Source organism: Rhinatrema bivittatum, chromosome 1, assembly GCF_901001135.1.
Source record: "Rhinatrema bivittatum chromosome 1, aRhiBiv1.1, whole genome shotgun sequence".
NCBI classification, from domain to species: domain Eukaryota; kingdom Metazoa; phylum Chordata; class Amphibia; order Gymnophiona; family Rhinatrematidae; genus Rhinatrema; species Rhinatrema bivittatum.
Window position 1 is genome coordinate 486462221 of NC_042615.1, and position 16460 is coordinate 486478680.

General features: G+C 46.8%; 1 protein-coding gene across 8 annotated transcripts in view; it reads left to right on the forward strand.

Annotated features, from left to right (window-relative positions):
* The window catches only part of PHF8 (PHD finger protein 8), a 288114-nt gene that overhangs the window by 165274 nt on the left and 106380 nt on the right, over positions 1-16460 (forward strand). The window lies entirely within an intron of this gene.

Genomic DNA, 16460 nt, shown 5'->3' on the forward strand with positions numbered 1-16460 from the left:
AGGGCTGTGGAACCTGTGCCCCGGGCACAGCAGGGCAGAGGGTTCTACTCCTGTTATTTTCTCATTCCAAAGAAATCAGGCGGCCTCCGCCCCATCTTAGACCTCCACAATCTCAACAAATTTCTACAAAAAGAAAAGTTCAGGATGGTGTCCTTGGGCACCATGCTTCCCCTTCTGCAAAAAGGAGATTGGCTCTGTTCTCTGGATCTTCAAGACGCTTACACTCACATTCCAATATCCCCACATCACCACAAGTACCTGCGTTTCCTAGTGGGACATCAACACTTTCAGTACCAGGTCCTGCCTTTCGGACTTGCCTCGGCACCCCATGTATTTTCAAAGTGCCTAGCAGTGGCTGTGGCCCATCTATGTCTTTCCTTACCTAGACGACTGGCTCATCAAGAGCAAATCCAAGCAAGGAGCTCTCGACATTCTCAAGCTCACTATCAATCTGCTACACTCTCTGGGATTTCTCATCAACTACCAAAAATCCCAGTTGACTCCATCTCACCTCCTGACTTTCATCAGAGCAGATTTGGACACCACAGTGGCAAAGGCTTTCCTGCCCAACGACCGCGCAGACACACTCTCTAGACTAGCTGTATCTCTGCGCACAAAGAAAACAGCCTCAGCCCATTAATTATTAATTTATTTTTTTTTGTCAAAATAGTTTTTATTGTCAAGGGATGTACAAAGCCACGCAAAGAGCAATACTCACAGCGTTATACAGAAACAGAAGAGTTTCAACTGTATGTTGAAGCTTCAGTATGAAGTAACAAAAACATTAATCATTTTGGACAATGAGAAAAGCACAGCCGTCTACAAATCCCTTTCCTTTTATCACGTCAAATTTCCATCCACCCACCACCCCATAAATAGTCATACATCTCCCAAGCCAGGTCGGACTCCTGTTCCCCACAGCTGCATTCTCTCTGCACGCATACCAGACATCCTGCATCCATTTCATTTCATCCCCCAAACCTCCCCTCCCCCCCCCCGAGACCAGAGAAGTTAAGCCCAAACATTAGAATAACCAGCAGTGTGTAAATTCACCTGCATCTCGCTAGGTAGGCCCCTAAAAAATACCTGCCAGCAGTTCTCATAAGGTTTGCCTCTTGTGCGATGTCCCGAAAGACAATCCATGTGTTCCAATTGGAGCTCTGATGCCATCCAGCAATACCAGACTGCAACAGTGGGAGAAGTATTCGGTTCCACCCATATTGACAAAATGGTCCGACACGCCATTAGCATTGCTAAACATCCAAATTTGGCCTTGGGAAGCAGGCAAAGGAGAAGAGTACGGAGAGGGTGTGTAACCACCATGTAACCAGCATGTTGAGCAATGATTCCTGTATACTGAGAGATAACCTTTAAGATCTGAGACCAGAAGAGACATACTGTCGTACAGTGAAGGAGATGATGCATCAAAGTGCCTTCCTTCTTGCCGCATTTGATGCAGAGCAGGGAATCCGTTAGCCCCATCTGGAAGCGCCATACATCATCGTACTAAGATAAATGAAGAAGTCGATATTGTAATTCCTGAAGCCCCAAATCTGGGTTTTGCTTATGAAGGAATTTAAACCATCGCTGCATGTGCTCAGATGTCACTTCTCTGTCCAAAATAGCCGACCAACGAGATGCCAATAAAGTCAGATGATCCCTACTTTTGTATTCCATGCCAAGCCGCTTCCAGCCAGCGATAGTGTTAGTAAGACATGCCATATCAAAAGGTTTTGTGGCAAATAAGGTTTCCGCTGCTAGTTTCTCAACCGACCAGTGTAGGACTTGTATATAATGTCGGACTTATAGATAGCCAAAGAAATGTTTGGATGGTATTTGAAAGGTTCTCTTTAGGGTTTGGAAGTCAAAGAGTTCATGGGTTTCGGGATCAAACTTGAAAAAGAAATACCACCCCTCTTGTAGCCCAGGTTTGAAAAATACCCCTGCAGTCCTGGCCTGGACGAAAGTCCAGATTCCCTAACAACAGAGTCAACAAGGAAGAGAGACCTCGCAGGCCACTCAAGCGTCGTAACCGTCTCCAGGCCTTTTATACAAGGGTAAATTAAACATCTTTGAAATACCAGTGCCCGTAACCCTAACGGGTTTAATTGAAGAAGAGAGAGAGGTGACCAAGGAGCAGCCATGCTATTCAATAAACCTGCATCACAATAACAATACTGATCGATGATCCATTCCCCCACAAATCACAGCTGGCATGCCGCATTATATAGCCTAAAATCTGGCAACCCGTAACCTTCCGCCTCTTTAGGATGTTCGAAAATAGTATATTTTATGCATGCCCTCTTACCCTTCCATATAAACCGAGACAAACACGCGCACAGGTGCTGTACGTCCCGAACTGTTAACCAGCAAAGAAGCATATGCAAAACATATAGTATTCTGGGCACAATGATCATTTTTAACAGCGCACACCTGCCAAAAAAAACTCAATGGGAGAGGGCACAGTGCTGTCAGCTGCGATAGAATTTTGGCAATCGTGTCAGTAATATTAAGATCATATAAAAGGTGGAGATCCCTAGGGACCCAAACTCCCAAATAGCTGAGCTTCCCAGGTACCCACACAAATGGAAAGGAGCCCTGCCAGGTAGTCTGCAGCCGCAGATCCAGCACCAAGGCTTCAGACTTGGAATAATTTATCTTCAACCCCGCTATCTTCTTAAATTGATCAAAAATATTAATAACAGGCACGCTACTATGGGGACTCCACACAAATAACAGTATGTCTTCCGCAAAGAGCGCTATCTTAAGAGGGTGACCACTGAGGCTGAGCCCCAAGAAACCCCTTTCCGATTGCAATCTCATGGCCAAGGGTTTGATAGCTAGTTCAAATAAAAGCAGGGAAAGGGGGGCATCCTTGTCGCACTCTGCATTAGAGTGCAAAAGAATCCGTAAGGGCTCCAGCAACAAGATTCGGGCACTGGGATTTTTATATAGGGTTTCAAGCCACATTACAAACGCTCCTGTAAAGCCATATTGACCCAACATCCAAAACAGGTAATCCCAGGACACTAAGTCAAAGGCCTTTTCCGCATCCAAACTCAGGATCATGGCTTCTTCCACAGAATTATTATTATTATTATTTAGTGCTTTTCTATACCGGCATTCACGATAGGATCGCATCATGCCGGTTTACATTAAACAGGGGGTGAACAATAATAGGATACAGTAAAAAACTTTAACATGTGCAAAGAAAACTGAAGTTACAATAAAACAGGGATGATTCAAACTGGGAATAGAAGAAGAAGATGAATAGAAGAAGAATAGAAGGGAATAGAAGAACTGGGAATAGAAGAAGAAGATGATAGAATAGAAGAAGAAGATGATAGAATTAAGAATGATAGCTTAATGCCGCTATGAGTCGCCTCACATTCCTCACTCCCTGGCGACCCTTAACAAAGCCCATCTGATCCTCGCCAATCATTGTAGGCAAAATCTGATTAAGGCAGGCTGCCAATACGGCCGCCAAGATTTTGATGTCCACATTTAGAAAGAAAATAGGTCGGTAGGAGCCAACATCCGCAGGGTCCTTGCCTTTTTTTTGGAATAACAACAATAACAGATTGATTAGCCTCAGCGGGCAGTTCCTTAGTATTAATTAAGTCATTATAAAATTTAGAGAGTGGGGACAGGAGATGAAATTTAAGGATTTTATAAAACTCAGCCCCTAGTCCATCTTGCCCTGCTGCCTTCCCTTGCTTCAATCCCTGGGCCACCGAATATATTTCTTGTTTGCTAACAGGTTTATTTAGCATTAATCGCTTATCCAGGGATAAATGTGGCGATTGTATCTTTTGAAAAAATAAGGTCGTGGCAGCAGGATCTCGTCCCTTCCTCCCATAGAGGTCCTTATAATACTCTAAGAACCGTGCTGCAATATCTGTGGGTGCAACCACATGCTGAACATTATGGTCCTTGACCCCTGCAATAACTGTTTTCTGATTTCTGGGCCGAATTAAATGTGCTAGCATTTTACTGGGTTGATTGCCATGTTTATAGAGCTGATATTGGTAAGAGTAATGATTTGGAAGCCCTTTGATGTAAATGGCTATTTAGAGTCTCTCACAGCTGATCAACATGGCCCTTATTAATTGGGGACAGATCAAGCATATGCTGCCGCTGAGCATTCTTTAGCTCAGTAGTGAGGCGTAGAATCTCCTTGTTACGTTGTCGATTGATTTTGGCAGTGTATGAATGATGTGCCCCCGCATCATCGCCTTTCCAGCCTCCCATAACGTTGTAGGGGAGAGGTCAGGAGTATCATTAAACGCTATATACTCCTTCCAGCATGTTTGCAGGTGGTGGTGAAAATACATTATCCAAAAACAAGTTGGCCTCATACGCCAGGAAAAGCCCCTCGTGACCCCCTACAGCATAGCACTGGAATGTGAATTGGCATATGGTCCGATATTGTAATAGCGCCTATATCTGCCTCCACTACTGCAGGGAACATTTTATCAGAAATTAGCAAATAGTCCAATTGAGAATAGGATTGGTGTGGATTGGAAAAAAAAGTATAATCCTGCTCAAAGGGGTGCAGTACACGCATGCGTCAAGGAGCTGAAGCAATCGGCTTCAAGGAGCAATTGGTTTTGCTGGTCTACAATCCAGCTGTTTGTGTACCCAGTGTACCCAGACAGTGCAGTTAGTAAACTTACTAAATGAGAAAAAAATTTATGAGAATATGTGTTAGGCGCATATATATTGCAGAACGCCACTCGTTGCTGATTAAGAGTCCCCACAGCCACCACGTATTGCCCCTCCTTGTCATGATACCTGCGGGTAAGTTGAAAAGGTAGCTGCTTATGAATAAGAATAGCTACTCCTCTCTTACGCATGGTGAAGGAGGAGAACAAGCACTGCTCCACCCACTCCCGTTTCAGTTTCCCATGCTCCGCATCTTTTAAGTGCGTTTCCTGACGGAATACCACTTGTGACTTTGCGCGCTGAAACATAGCTAATAATTTTTTCCTCTTAATTGGCGAATGAATCCCATCTACATTGAGGGATGTTATTTTAACCTTCTCCATTCCCATATGGAGATGTAGATAGGCAAAGGGCTCCTCCCCAGGGCCTCATATCTGCAAAAACAGAGGATTCTGGGGCCTCCCAGCCATGACCCCAGGACCCGATACATACACAATCCAGTAAACTGTTCCCTGGTCTCTTACCCTGGTCTCTGTCCTTGTCCTTGTGCCCCCTTACAGTTTCCCCTGGTAGCATATGTTCCCCATCACACAAACACCCAGTCAACACATACATCCACACAAACATCCTAACAGACTCCAAGAGGCATAGGGTCCCCGTCTTCCGTCCACCCTCTATCAGGCATCCCGAGAACCCCCCTCTCTCCAGCCCCCCTCCTTAAAATCCTGGTCAAAAACAAAAGCAGATTTCAAAGTACCCAGCTAGCAGTTCTGCCAACTAATCTATAGGCAGCTACTTAACAGTACTAGGAACTCCCAAATGTAACTGAAACTGCAATATGTCTGTGAATAAACTGGGTGCCTACCATAGTTCAAGCTAACATATAACATTTTGAATAAACTGAACTACCAAACTTCAGCATTTAACAAAAGTAGGACTTTTCATGCCCTTGATCCCCCAGAGAGAAAAGTCACAAAGTCACAGGCCATGTAGAGCCTAATAAGAAGAAAAACCTATGCCACGCCAGGGTTTTGCAGCATTGCGATGAAGGCTGCGGCCTCAGCTTTCGAATGGAGAAACAGCACTTTATTCTCATGATGTACGCGCAGTTTTGCAGGATAAAGAAGAGTAAAACGAATTCCGCGCTAGTTCGGAACATGCTGGAGACATCTCCCTCCTTAGGGCTGCTGTATTTGCTGAGAAATCGTTAAAGATTAGAAGCCATTGCCCCTGATATTCCACTGAAGTCACTCTGCGAAAGGCTCTTAGCAGCTGCACTTTATGCGTCCAATTTAGGATGCGGGCCATAACCAACCTGGGCCTACCATGGGGCTCCCTAGGCAGACCTATGCGATGTATTCTCTCACAACGCAAGTGATCTCCCGGCAGCGTCAGCCCTATGTGCTCAGGAAGCCAGGACTCCACAAATTGTGGCAGCTCGTCCTCTTTGACAGATTCAGGTAGCCCAATTATTTTAATGTTGTTTCTGCGGCTCCTGTCCTCTTGATCTTCTATCTTAGCTAGCAGCTCTGCTTGTTTGGCCTGTAACTCAGCTACTCATCACTCTGACTCTGCCAGCCAGTCTCCATGGCCCGAGAGCACCTGTTCTGCTCCCTCCAGACGCTTAGACTGCCCCTCTAAAGTATCTCTAATGCCATCCATGGAGGTTTGAATTTTTAACAAGCTCACCTTCAACGCTGCGGTCACACTGCAGGTGATTTGCCAAATCACATCTTCAGAGATGGTGGCTTGCAACTTGGGGCTCTCTGCGGCGGCCATCTTAGGTACACAAGGGCGGCTGGCAGTGTGGTTTTGGCTGCTCCATTGTCGCATTACCCGACGGTCCTTGTATTCCCCCCAGGGGCCTGAACAATTGGGGAACTGTCCGGGGCTGTTTTAAATTAAGACTACTGCGATTTGACCGTGTTGGGAGGCGATTCATGGAGGGGAGCTACGGAGCTCGCTCTCAGCGCTGTCGCTCAGCTGATGTCATCGCCAGAAGTCCAGCCCATCAATTCTTAAAGTTGCTGGGACACATGGCTTCCACATTCCACGTCACTCCTCAGTGGACTTTGAAATCTCAATGGCTTCAAGCCATTCAACCACTTTCATCCCAGATTCAAGTAACCCACCAGTTATGTTTATCGCTTCTCTGGTGGACGAACAAAGTCAACTTGCTAACAGGTCTACCCTTTCAGATCAATTTCCTAGAGCTTCGAACTATAGGTAATGCTCTATATGCATTCAAGGACTGCCTTTCACACAAGATTGTACTTGAATAAGCAGGGCGGCACAGGCTTTTATCTCCTCTGCCAAGAAGCCGTGCAAATCTAGACCTGGGCCCTTGCATACTCCATGTATCTACAGGCCACTTATCTGGCAGGCATGCAGAACGTGGTAGCAGATCGCCTCAGCCAACAGTTCCATCCCCACGAGTGGTCTCTAGATCCTGTGGTAACGACCAGAATCTTCCAACGCTGGGGGTCAACCAACAATAGACCTCTTTACATCCGAACTGAATCACAAAGTGGACAGATTTTGCCCCCTGCACAGGCAAAAAAACCCCCAAGTTAGCCATGGACGCCTTTGCTCGCCCCTGGAACACAGGCCTCCTATACGCGGATCCCCTGATAACGCTGATAGGCAAAACTCTCGTGAAGCTACAACAGGACAAAGGGTCAATGATGCTCATGCCTCTGTATTGGCCTCGACAAGTATGGTTTCCCATGCTTCTCAACCTCTCAATCAGAGAACCCATTCGCCTAGTCACAGCGCCCACTCTCATAACTCAGAAACAAGGCATGTTACGCCATCCGAACCATCAGACCCTATCCCTCACAGCCTGGATATTGAAAGCTTGATCCTCCAACCGCTCAACCTTTCAACTGATGTCTCTCAAGTGCTTGTAGCCTCATGAAAGCCTTCCACACGAAAATCCTATCGTTCTAAGTGGAAAAGATTCACCACGTGGTGCACGCAAAAAGGTATCGACCCCTTTTCCTGCCCCATGCCATCTCTATTAGACTCTCTCTGGCACCTTTCAGACTCTGGTCTCTAGACTTCATCGGTGAGGGTACACCCGATTGCTATCTCAGCGTACTACAAAGGAGTTGGGGATGCCCCAGTAACAGCTCAACCCCTTGTGAGTAGATTTATGAGGGACCTACTATAACTTAAGCCCCCTCTACGGCCACCAGTTACTGAATGGGACCTAAATGTAGTACTTAGGAAGCTCATGTGCTCCCCGTTTGAGCCTTTGCACTCCTGCAGTGTTAAATTTCTTACATGGAAAGTTCTCTTCCTAGTAGCCATTACATCTGCTCGAATGGTTAGTGAGTTACAAGCGCTTGTCACATACTCACCCTATACAAGGTTCCTACATGACCAAGTGGTTCTACGTACTCACCCTAAATTCCTTCCCAAGGTGGTTACTGACTTCCACTTGAATCAGTCTATAGTCTTGCCCACCTTTTTCCCAAAGCCTCACTCTCACCAGGGCGAGAGAGTTTTACACACCTTGGATTGTAAACGTGCACTTGCATTTTCCTAAACCGCACTTTAGTCCACAGGAAATCCATCCAACTCTTTTTGTTTCTTTTGAAAAAAAGCATACTAGGAGTTGCAGTGAGCAAACAAACTCTCTCCAACTGGCTAGCAGACTGTATCAAATTCTGCTATGAAAAAGCAGGACTTCCTCTCCAGGGACAAGTGAAGGCGCACTCAGTAAGAGCCATGGCAACCTCAGTAGCACATTATCATTCAGTACAGATTGCTGACATCTGCAAAGCTGCAACATGGAGCTCTCTTCACACATTTGCAGCACATTACTGCCTGGACAAGGAAGGACGTCAAGTCTCTGCATTTGTCCAATCTGTCTTGAAGAACCTATTTCCAGTATAATCCCAACTCCTTCCACATCCAATCTGCTGTGATTTTCAGGCTGCCTCATTTTTCCCAACAGTACACCAGTTGTTGTGCCTGTTGCACAAGCTGTACGCTGTTGGTCCACACAAATATGTCAGCCTGTAGTTTGCTAATCACCCACATGTGAGGACTACCATCCTGCTTGTCCTGGGAGAAAGCAGAGTTGCTTACCTGTAACAGGTGTTCTCCCAGGACAGCAGGATGTAGTCCTCACGAAACCCACCAGCCACCCCGCAGAGTTTGGTCCGAAACGTTTTATTTTATTTTTCGCTGGCACCTTTTGCTACAAACGAGACTGAAGGAAGACCCCTGTGGCTGCAGGGATCATGGCATGCTGGGCATGCTCAGTGTGCCAGTCAATAGTTCTAGAAACTTTGACAGAAAAGTTTTCCATGATAGGGCTCCGTCCAGTGACATCACCCACATGTGAGGACTACATCCTGCTGTCCTGGGAGAACACCTGTTATAGGTAAGCAACTCTGCTTTCCCTTATCTCCATCTGTCGAAGTCCCGCACAGGTGCAGGAAGCTTCTGAAGTGGGGGAATCCCTCCTTGGAGAGGATTCTAAGGATTCCCTTTCTTTCTCTTCAGACTTTGTGCTTCTTATGCATAGAACAAAACTTTGAAGCACTGCTATATACCAAGTGTGCCACCTGCAGCTTCTCAGTATTTCTCTGCCTCCAGCAGATGGTGGTGGTGCATTCCTGCAGCTCTGTCGGAGTTGTCTGGAGTTTGGACTTTGCTCCCCGAGGTGCCAGGTTCCGTTTCTCGGGCCATCCCTTGGATGGAGCCAGGCGAATTGGGGGGGGGGGGGGGGTAGGTTACCCCTGGCGGTGTTAGCCCGTGTGGTCCAGGACCCCTGTTAGCCAGGAGACTGGTTCCCTCTTCGATCCTGAAGTCTCCCTTCTGCTTGCTGCTACCTCAGGGAAGTGTCCCTTTTGGGGAACCCTTTTTCTTTTGTTTGCTGCATTAAGCTAATAAAAAAAAAATACAGAGAGGGAGGTGGATTCCTGCTTCTCTCAGTGCTCAGCGGCGCTGCCTGGGAAATTGGCCTGCGCGGCATTGCCGGCACCAGCAGGCCCTCCAGGTACGGGGCAATGGGGGGGGGGGGGGGGGAGGACTCCAAGTGGAGAGTTGCTAAGTGTGCTGATGTTTCCTGCTCTGGAATGGAGTGTTAATCGCTAAGAGCGGGGACTCAGCGGTGCCGGGTTAATTTCAGCACAAGCGCCGCTGTTTTCTTTCACTCTGCTGCTTCCTTTTGGCGTGAGCGCCATTTTTTGAGCATTGCTGTTTTTCCTGTGTGGTCAGCTTGGCTCTGCTGCTTCCCGGGTCGGGAAGCTCTGGGCCTGTGTCAGCTGAGTTCATGGCAGAAAAGCCACATGTGGAAGCCTGCAAGGCCTGTGGCACATCGTCTGCCATGTTGAATGCCCTCTCTTTGTGCACAGCTTGTGCATCGGGGGAGAGGAGTCCTCTTTTAAAGGGCATAAGGCCAGGAAGACTTTGCATCTGTCTGGGATGGGTTCTAGGGGAAGGTCTTTGACTCCCTCCCGTCCGGCGGCCAGACCAGAGCCCCTGGATGACCCCACCCCTGCTGTCCCCCGCAGGGTAAGGACGGCTCAGTTTCTGACTCCACAGATGCTGATTTACCAGGGGGCCCGGGTGGGTTCTCCCCCGAGTTTATTCTCCTGATGATGAGGCCTTTTTATCCAGGAGCTCCACAAAAAGGAACCCTCTTCCAAGCGGCCTCGACGACATGGCGACACTCGAGCCCCATGTCCCGGGTGGAACTAAAGGGATCCGGAGGTTTTGGATGACCCAAAGGGTGAGTAGGCTCCCTCTCCTGCCGCGGACCCCGAGGCAGATGCAGAGACGACCTGACCCTGGTGGACATCTGTACTGAGGGGGACGACCTGTGGGACATCTGCTTGTTTAAGAAGGAAGAACTGTGTTCCCTTATTCCCCAGGTTTTGGAGGAAATGAGAGTGAAGTTAACCCAGGAGATTTCCAATAGTGAGGGTGTCATCCTGGTTTTGGATGGCCTCCGGGGTCCACCCAGCGCCTTCCCTATTCTGAAGACGATCCAGAAGTTAATAAGTCGGGAATGGGATTTCCTGGATGCGGGTCTCAAGGTTGGTCAGGCTATGGCTAAGCTGTATCCCATGTTGGAAGATCATTTGTAGCGTCTGAAGACACTGATGGTGTATGCCGTGGTTTTGACAGTCACTAAGAAGACCACCATCCTGGTGGCGGGGGCTGCCGCCCTGAAGGATGTACAAGACCGCAAATTGGAGAGCCAGCTCAAATGTGTTTTTGAGGTTTCTTCCTTGTGCCTTCTTGTGGGCATCTGTGCAGGTGTGATGTAGCGCACCTATTTATGTTGGATTCAGAGGGCTCAGGATCCTGCTTCATTGGGGACCCTGACCCCTACTCAGGCGGCTCGCCTGGAGACTGGGGTAGCTTATGTGGCAGATGCCTTATATGATCTAGTGCGCACCGCAGCCCGGAACATGGTTTCAATGATGGCGGCTCGTCAGTTTCTTTGGCTTCGCAACTGGGCCACGGATGCCTCTTCCAAATCTTCCTTTCAAAGGGAAACTTCTCTTTGGGGAGGATCAGGACCAACTGATGAAGTCCCTAGGGGAAACCAAGGGCAACAAGCTGCCCGAAGACTAAAAGCCCTTTAAGAAGTACTTCGCTTCTCATCCTTGATATAGGGAGTCTCGGAGATTTTGATCCGGGAGAGGGGCTGCCTCCAGTGGTCATCAGCAATCCTTTCGGGGATCCACCAGATCTGCAAGATGCAGTTCTGGCCAAGGAGCCGGGGCCAGCAAACCGGCCCAGTGAGATAAGTCCCTCCCACTCCTCATTGATGGCGGTCGGGGGGGCAGGTTGACCTGGTTTTACGAGGAGTGGGCCAAGATCACCTCTGACCGTTGGGTGCTGGAACTGATAAGGGACGGGGTACACCTTAGATTTTTCTCACCCTCTCAAGGATGTCTACCTGGAGTTGCGCTGCACTTCCCGAAACAAACGAGAAGCAATAGAAGGCACTCTGAACCGGTTGCTAAGCCTAGAGGCTATCCTCCCAGTACCGCGAGATGAACATGGGCAGGGAAGATACTCCATATACTTTGTAGTCCCAAAGAAGGTGGGCACCTTCCGTCTCATTTTGGACCTGCAGCAGATAAACTTGAGCTTGCGAGTGTCTCATTTTCAAATGGAAACTCCGAGAATGGTCATTGCTGCAGTCTGCAAAAGGGAGTTTCTCGCGTCATTGGATCTCACCAAGGCTTACCTCCACATCCCGATTCAGAACAATCACCAGAGGTTCTTGAGGTTCAAGATTCTGAGTCAGCATTTCCAGATCCATGCTCTCCCCTTTGGTCTCGCCACGGCTTCACGCATCTTCATCATGGTGATGGTGATAGTGGCGGTGGCCTTACAGAAGGAAAGGTACTGGTGCACCTGTACCTTGACGATTGGCTGATCTGGGCGAAGTCGGAAGAAACCTCCATCTGGTCCATTCATCGGGTGATGCAAGTTCTTCAATCGCTAGGCTGGGTGATCAACAGATTAAAGAGTCATCTGTCTCAGTCTCTGGAGTATCTGGGGGCCCGATTCGACACTTGCGTGGTCAAGCTGTACCTCACAAAGGACAGGATGCGCAAATTGCAGCAACAGGTGACTCACCTGTTTCATCTTCGACACCCCCCCCCCCCCCCCCCCCCCCCGCCCAGTCTGGGATTATCTAGAGGTTTTAGGCTCCATGGCCTCAACATTGGAGCTGGTGCCGTGGATCTTCTCACATATGCGACTGTTGCAGACAGCACTATTGTCCCGCTGGAATCCAGTGTCTGAGCAGTGATGCATTGTCCTTTCGCACTGAGGATATCTCCCCAAGGCTTACTGCCCAGGAGGGAATGGTTAGGTCGGCCGTCATAGTTGGTGATTTGATTATTAGGAATGTAGATAGCTGGGTGGCTGGTGGGCGTGAGGATCGCCTGGTAACATGCCTACCTGGTGCGAAGGTGGCGGACCTCACGCGTCACCTAGATAGGATTTTAGACAGTGCTGGGGAGGAGCTGGTTGTCGTGGTACATGTGGGCACCAACGACATAGGAAAATGTGGGAGGGAGGTTCTGGAAGCCAAATTTAGGCTCTTAGGTAGAAAGCTTAAATCCAGAACCTCCAGGGTAGCATTCTCTAAAATGCTCCCTGTTCCACGCGCAGGTCACCAGAGACAGGCAGAGCTCCGGAGTCTCAATGCGTGGATGAGACGATGATGCAAGGAAGAGGGATTCAGTTTTGTTAGGAACTGGGGAACCTTTTGGGGAAGGGGGCTCCACCTTAACCAGGTTGGAACCAGACTGCTGGCACTAACCTTTAAAAAGGAGATAGAGCAGCTTTTAAATTAGAACAAAGGGGAAAGCCGACAGTCGCTCAGCAGCGCATGGTTCGGAGAGAGGTATCTTTAAAGGATACTAATGATGCATTAGAATTAGGGCATCCCGACAGTGAGGTTCCAATAATTAGAAAAGTAGTCCAAGTGCCTGTAACTAAAAACTCACCTAGGCTAAAAAATTCTAACTTATCCCTATCAATTAAAAAGCAGAATGAAAATACAAACAAAAAACAAACTTTGAAATGTTTGTATGCTAATGCCAGAAGTCTAAGAAGTAAGATGGGAGAATTAGAATGTATAGCAGTGAATGTTGACATAGACTTAATTGGCATCTCAGAGACATGGTGGAAAGAGGATAACCAATGGGACGGTGCTATACCGGGGTACAAATGATATCACAATGACAGAGAGGAGCACTTGGGAGGAGGTGTGGCGCTTTATGTCCGGGATGGCATAGAGTCCAACAGGATAAACATCCTGCATGAGACTAAATACAAAATTGAATCTTTAAGGGTAGAAATCCCTTGTGTGTCTGGGAAGACTATAGTGATAGGGGTATACTACCGTCCACCTGGTCAAGATGGTGAGACGGACAGTGAAATGCTAAGAGAAATTAGGGAAGCTAACCAAATTGGTAGTGCAGTAATAATGGGATACTTCAATTACCCCAATATTGACTGGGTAAATGTATCATCGGGTCACGCTAGAGAGATAATGTTCCTGGATGGAATAAATGATAGCGTTATGGAGCAATTGGTTCAGAAACCGACAAGAGAGGGAGCAATTTTAGATCTAATTCTCAGTGGAGCACAGGACTTGGTGAGAGAGGTAACTGTGGTGGAGCCGCTTGGCAATAGTGATCATAATATGATCAAATTTGATTTAATGACTGGAAGAGGAACAGTGTGCAAATCCAAGGCTCTCGTGCTAAACTTTCAAAAGGGAAACTTTGATAAAATGAGAAAAATTGTTAGAAAAAAACTGAAAGGAGCAGCTACAAAAGTAAAAAATGTCCAAGAGGCGTGGTCATTGTTAAAAAATACCATTCTAGAAGCACAGTCCAGATGTATTCCACACATTAAGAAAAGTGGAAAGAAGGCAAAACGATTACCGGCATGGTTAAAAGGGGAGGTGAAAGAAGCTATTTTAGCCAAAAGATCTTCATTCAAAAATTGGAAGAAGGATCCAACAGAAAAAAATAGGATAAAGCATAAACATTGGCAAGTTAAATGTAAGACATTGATAAGACAGGCTAAGAGAGAATTTGAAAAGAAGTTGGCTGTAGAGGCAAAAACTCATAGTAAAAACTTTTTAAAATATATCCGAAGCAGAAAGCCTGTGAGGGAGTCAGTTGGACCCTTAGATGATCGAGGGGTTAAAGGGGCACTTAGAGACGATAAGGCCATCGCGGAAAGATTAAATGATTTATTTGCTTCAGTGTTTACTGAAGAGGATGTTGGGGAGGTACCCGTAATGGAGAAGGTTTTCATGGGTAATGATTCAGATGGACTGAATCAAATCACGGTGAACCTAGAAGATGTGGTAGGCCTGATTGACAAACTGAAGAGTAGTAAATCACCCGGACCGGATGGTATACACCCCAGAGTTCTGAAGGAACTAAAAAATGAAATTTCAGACTTATTAGTAAAAATTTGTAACTTATCATTAAAATCATCCATTGTACCTGAAGACTGGAGGATAGCAAATGTAACCCCAATATTTAAAAAGGGCTCCAGGGGTGATCCGGGAAACTACAGACCGGTTAGCCTGACTTCAGTGCCAGGAAAAATAGTGGAAAGTGTTCTAAACATCAAAATTACAGAACATATAGAAAGACATGGTTTAATGGAACAAAGTCAGCATGGCTTTACCCAGGGCAAGTCTTGCCTCACAAATCTGCTTCACTTTTTTGAAGGAGTTAATAAACATGTGGATAAAGGTGAACCGGTAGATGTAGTATACTTGGATTTTCAGAAGGCGTTTGACAAAGTTCCTCATGAGAGGCTTCTAGGAAAAGTAAAAAGTCATGGGATAGGTGGCGATGTCCTTTCGTGGATTGCAAACTGGCTAAAAGACAGGAAACAGAGAGTAGGATTAAATGGACAATTTTCTCAGTGGAAGGGAGTGGACAGTGGAGTGCCTCAGGGATCTGTATTGGGACCCTTACTTTTTCAATATATTTATAAATGATCTGGAAAGAAATACGACGAGTGAGATAATCAAATTTTCAGATGACACAAAATTGTTCAGAGTAGTTAAATCACAAGCAGATTGTGATAAATTGCAGGAAGACCTTGTGAGACTGGAAAATTGGGCATCCAAATGGCAGATGAAATTTAATGTGGATAAGTGCAAGGTGATGCATATAGGGAAAAATAACCCATGCTATAATTACACAATGTTGGGTTCCATATTAGGTGCTACGACCCAAGAAAGAGATCTGGGTGTCATAGTGCATAACACATTGAAATCGTCAGTTCAGTGTGCTGCGGCAGTCAAAAAAGCAAACAGAATGTTGGGAATTATTAGAAAGGGAATGGTGAATAAAACGGAAAATGTCATAATGCCTCTGTATCGCTCCATGGTGAGGTCGCACCTTGAATACTGTGTACAATTCTGGTCGCCGCATTTCAAAAAAGATATAATTGCGATGGAGAAGGTACAGAGAAGGGCTACCAAAATGATAAGGGGAATGAAACAACTCCCCTATGAGGAAAGACTAAAGAGGTTAGGACCTTTCAGCTTGGAGAAGAGACGACTGAGGGGCGATATGATAGAGGTGTTTAAAATCATGAGAGGTCTAGAACGGGTAAATGTGAATCGGTTATTTACTCTTTCGGATAATAGAAAGACTAGGGGGCACTCCATGAAGTTAGCATGTGGCACATTTAAAACTAATCGGAGAAAGTTCTTTTTTACTCAACGTACAATTAAACTCTGGAATTTGTTACCAGAGGATGTGGTTAGTGCAGTTAGTATAGCTGTGTTTAAAAAAGGATTGGATAAGTTCTTGGAGGAGAAGTCCATTACCTGCTATTAAGTTCACTTTGAGAATAGCTACTGCCATTAGCAGTGGTAACATGGAATAGACTTAGTTTTTGGGTACTTGCCAGGTTCTTTTGGCCTGGATTGGCCACTGTTGGAAACAGGATGCTGGGCTTGATGGACCCTTGGTCTGACCCAGTATGGCATTTTCTTATGTTCTTATGTTCTAGTACCGGCTACGGTTATCGCTGTCGAAGCAATCCAGGTCCAGCCTGGCGTGGTGGCTGTTGAAGTCCAATTTGCAGAAAGGAATGCCCCTTGAAGTCCTGGATTGGGTAGTAGTGACAGTGGATGCCAGTCTCCAGGGCTGGAGAGCAGTGTGCCTGGGTCGGGCAGCCCAGCATGTCTGGTCAGTAGCAGAACAGTCCTAGTTCATCAATCGGCTCGAGATGAGAGCAGTTCGCAGGGCTTTGGAAGTGTTTCT